This window comes from Octopus bimaculoides, chromosome 1, assembly GCF_046866305.1.
Source record: "Octopus bimaculoides isolate indiv1 chromosome 1, ASM4686630v1, whole genome shotgun sequence".
Classification (NCBI taxonomy): Eukaryota; Metazoa; Mollusca; class Cephalopoda; order Octopoda; family Octopodidae; genus Octopus; species Octopus bimaculoides.
In genome coordinates, this window is record NC_142928.1 from 137,760,198 (window position 1) to 137,765,862 (window position 5,665).

Genomic DNA, 5,665 nt, shown 5'->3' on the forward strand with positions numbered 1-5,665 from the left:
ATATATATATATATATATGATATACATATATATATATATATGATATACATATATATATATGATTATACATATATATATATATATGATATACATATATATGATATACATATATATATATATATGATATACATATATATATATATATGATATACATATATATAATATATATTGATATACATATATATATATATATGATATACATATATATATATATATGATATAATATATATATATATATGATATACATATATATATATATATGATATACATATATATATATATATGATATACATATATATATATATATGATATACATATATATATATATGATATACATATATATATATATATGATATACATATATATATATATGATATACATATATATATATACATACATATATATATACATACATACATATATATATACATACATATATATACATACATATATATATACATACATATATATATATATATATATATATATATGTATACATACATATATATATGATATACATATATATATATATATATGATATACATATATATATGATATACAGATATACATATATATGATAAACTTACATGTGCGAATGTCCGCGCGCGCGCGCGTGTGCGTGCGTGCGTGCGTGCGTGCGTGCGTGCGTGCGTGTGTGTGAGACGGGGGCACCCATATAGTTTGAAATACAAACGTTATCGTTCTGTAGAACACGCGTACTAAAGAATAGCCTCATTAATAGTACGTGTTCATTATAAAAATATGGGATCATACGTCAGTAAAATGGGATTGTTAACTCATAAAAATAATATCTACTTACTGCTAGTAATTGATATTATTATTAGAGTGAGAGGAAACAGGCATCCATAGACAAATATTTAGCGGGAAAGTAATCATAGTCAGACTGGTTATGGCGGGGAGATGGAAACGTGTTGTTATAAAGAGAAAAGCAATATCGGTAGAGATATGAACGCATCACATGTGGATAGGTAAAGTTTTTATGATGCGCGTGTTACGAGAATCTTGACGTTTGGAGCCATGTTTTTCTAGAGATAAAGTGGGGGCTGCGAAATAAAAAGACACACACACACACAAGCAATAGGCAAGAACAAACTCCATTGTTGGTTACTTTTATGTTTTTCTTCTTACCTCACACCCTTTATATAGGTGCAGGCGTGTGACTGTGTGTTAAGTTTACTTCCCAACTACATAGTTCCGCGTTTAGTCCCACGGCGCGGCACCCTGAACAAGTGTCTTTAACTGTACCCTCGGGTCGACCAACGACTGACTTCTGAGTGAATTTGGAAGACGGAAACTGAAAGCAGCCCGTCATATCTATCTATCTATCTATCTATACATTTTAGATAAACAAACTTAGAACTGTCGAGTGGGTTGGTATTTTACAAAAAAATAAAGTGAGTTTCGTTTGCAGGATTCTTTATGTGGATTCGTATACTGAAACAAATTTTGCTATGTCTAGAGACATAATGACTCTCCCTAGACATAAAGTAAATTTCGAACGCGGGATAGTTGTGAAAACAGCCTAAAAAACTGGGTAGATATCCATAGAAGACAGGAAATAGTTGTAAAGTGTTACCGAAGCACTCACCTATGAGTCACTGCATCCTAAAGTAGAAACAGCTGTAGGCTAATAATGTTCGTATGATAATAGTATATTCCTTTGTCCCCTCATTTTCTTATTACCGCTCTATACTCGACTAACGCTTTGTTCAGAGACATTCATATATTGAGTTCTACACCAGGTTATTAGTATCAGTCACCCAATGAACTTAAATGAACTTTGTAATGTGATAGTGATACAAACGCCCAAGAATACAACTCCTTGCTCAAGCCAATGGATCAATGTATGATAGCTAACTTCGAGGTATGTTATCTGAGAAGAATTTTTAAACTACTTATGAAAGAAATTGATAGAAAGGATAAACTTGCACTTCGAGACTTCTGGAAGAAGCTCAACGTAATGGACGTTGTGAATACACGAGGTTTGATCAATAAGTATCCAGACTGTTGTTATAGTAACGAAACTAAAGCATACAGAGTGAAGCCGCTAGGCACAGATTGACCTTGAACTCTGCTGTGCATGCGCACTAAGTTTTAACGTTCTAGCTCCCTTCCGCTGTTTACGACAGTGCTTGGAAAGAAGGCGTGTAATCGTCGTATTGACCATGACAGAGAAAGTTGTCATGGCAATACCTGCTCAGAGGCCAACGCAAAGTAGCAGAAAGTGTATGGAGAGGAGTGTATGAGCCACACACAGGTGTACGAGTGATTCAGACATTTCCAAAATGGCCGAAAAAATTTCGATATTGACGAACATTCTGGGAGACCCGCAACCAGTAGAACTGAGAAAAGCATTGCAAATGTGCGTGCAGCTGTGAGGGGAAATCGTCGAATTACCATGCGTGAGTTATCAGAGGATGTGCAGATTAGTTACAGTTCAGTCCATTATCACTGAAGATTTGCGTATGAGACACGTGTCTGCCAAGTTTGTGCCAAAACTGCTTTCAGCTGACCAAAAGAACACTTGAGTTTCAGTTGCACAAGATCTCCTTGATTGTGTCAAGAACGATGAAAACATTTTGAAATCTTTGCGTTAGGCCTCTGAACAGGCATCGCCAAGCTTTTGGCAAAATTTGATGCAGATTGTCTGCTCAACTTTCTCTGTCATGGTCAATACGACGATCACACGCAACACACCTTCCTTCCAAGCACTGCTGTAAACAGCGAAAGTGAGCTAGAACGTTAAAGCTGAGTGTGCATGCACAGCAGAGTTCAAGGTCAATCGGTGCCGAGCAGTTCAACTCTGTGCTTTAGCTTCGTTACTATGGCAACAGTCCGGATATTTACTGAACAGACCACGTATATCAGAACATCCGTCGAAGACTGTTTCAGTTACTCGATCAACTGAATCACTTACAGACAGATGTAGCTTGAATGCTCTCCTTGTGCAGAATCAGATCGATAATGTGATACAACAGACCTTCCGAAACTACATGCAATGTCAATCCGATAGGTTTCCAAAGTTTCTGCTTACATAATTTCATTTGCTAGGTTTGGCTGAACCAAATGCTATCATAAAACACACTTGCTTATGATGTCAAAAACCCAGGATCTCACAGTTGCGAAGTAAACATTTTAAGCACTAGGCCATGCCTGTATCCAGAGAGAGAGAGAGAAAGAGAGGGGAGAGAGATAGACAGACGTCCATTCAGCATTGCCAACAATCTAGTACACCTGTTTCTTGGCAGTGATGCTAATCGGGTTCTATGAGATTCGCATCATTTAAGTTACGTATATTTTTTGCGAAAAGCATGAACCTCACTACACCCAATTTCACTTCTGATCTATACATCTGAAACTCTGTGCTTATTGTAACCCCCGTCATTACAAAAAAAAAAAGCAAAAATTGAAAATACTTAAAAATATGGTTCGTTTATATTTTTTACCTGTGTCAAGTCATTGTAGCCATGCTGGGGCATCGCCTTGAAGGATTTAGTCGAATAAACTGGCCCAAGTACTTTTTTTTTTCAAAGCTGATACTTAATTCTATAAGTCTTTTAATGAACCGATACGTTACGGGGACGTAAACAAACCAACACCAGTTGTCAAGCGGCGGAGCGACAAATACATATGACCGACTTCCACTCAATTTCTCTTACAAGGAATCGGTCGGCCAGGGGCTATAATAAAAATTTAAAAAAAAACGCGCAAATTGCTGTGCTGTTGGCCCGAACCCGAAACCGCATGGTTGCAAAGCGAGCTTATAAACAGCGCAGCCACGCACGATTTCTTAGATTTTATTTTATTATTTTTTTAAGAGATCTATAGTAAGGTTCACTTGGTGCAGCTCTCCTGCTTTACGTAGTGGATTGGCGGAATGGTTAGAGCGTTGGATAAAATACCTTTTAGTATTTAGTCAGCCTTTTCTTTTCTGAGTTCAATCCTCGTTGAAATCAACTTTACTTTTCATCCTTCTAGGTCCATAAAATAAAGTACAAATCAAGTACTGCTGTCGATTTAAGTGACTATACACGACAAATATAGATTTCGTCAATGTTTAGCACTAGGTTAACCAGAGTTGAGCAAAACAACATCATTAACGGCAACCCATCATTTTATTTTCTTACATAATGTATCGAGGAATGCATCATCCAATTTGTCCTTTCTTAAGATGGTAGGATGGAAGTTGAGATTTGGCTGCTATTTCTAGCCTAGCCGCATGACCACGCGGAGATTCTTCGCCTCTCTATTTTCTCTGATGAAAAGATAGCCATTTTTTGTTAAAGGAAAAAATAAACAAAAACAAACATTAAAAAAGTATATATTGGCGCAGTTGAACGACAGCGAACAAATACTTTGCGAAACCTGCTTTTAATCATCATTTCATTGTTCTAAAGTTGAAACTGCTTCCTCGACTCTGCCTCAAAGTTCGATAATACCAGTGATATGCAAGGATCGATGTAATCAATAGTATGATATCCTTATATAAAAAAAAAATAACCTTCGGCTTAGTCACAACAAAACATTGTTTTCGAAGGTGAAGTAAATAAAATCAGGCCAGTTGGGATTTTCGCAACTTGTGTCTCTTTGTCTTCACCTTTTCGTTCTTACGCTGTTGATGTTGCTATGAAGGCGATATAGAAAAAGATAAATTCATTGAACATATAAGAGTTTATTCAAGAATGTGATAGATGCGAATAATGACAGCTTCCAATTCTCTCTCTCTCTTTCACATACACACAATAATATCGGCTTTTACATTCCGAGTTCAATTCCCGCCGAAGTCAACTTTGTCTTTCATCCTTCCGGGAACGATAAAATAAGTAGCAGTCAAGTTTCACGGTCGCTGGTAAAATAATAAACTCTTTCCCTCAAAATTGCTAGCCTTGTGACTAAATCAGTAACTACACACACACACACACACATGTGTGTGCATTTATACAAACAGGAAAATTCAACGCATATTATAAGCGGCATGTTACAAAGTGACCCAAGGGCCGAGTGTTTCGTACATAAACACTTATGATACATCACTTTCGTTGAGTGCCAATAGACGAAGCCCTTGCGAAACTTTGGAACTTCTGACGAAGTAGTAACATACATAAACACTTTGTTTATTGTTACTTCTCCTGTCTATACTTTTCTATGAGTGTGTGTGCTTTCTTTTTTGGTACAATTTTGAACCACACACACACACACACACACACACAGCGTGGTCACGATCCCTTTTGACATTTTCAAAAAGCCATTACGAAAAATTGCTGCATATTAATATTATTATTAAAGTTTTTTTAACTGATATTAATAGTTTTATTGAAGTTATGTGTTTATGTTTCAGGCCGCAACTAATACTGTAATTTCACTAAATTTTTCTATTTATCTTATGACTATGTGGACAGCCTCTCTCTCTCTCTCTCCCTCCCTAGTCGAGGTAAAGAATACGCACACCACCCGTTTTCGGCGTAACTAGCCCTGAACAGCGAGTGTGTGTATTCTTTACCTTCGCCATATATATATATATATATATATATATATATATATATATATACACACACACACACAGGACGCAGTTGTGCATCGGTGGCCTGCTGGAAAAGATGTTTCCCTGTCTCAAAAAAAAAAAAAAAAAAGGGTAGTAATAATG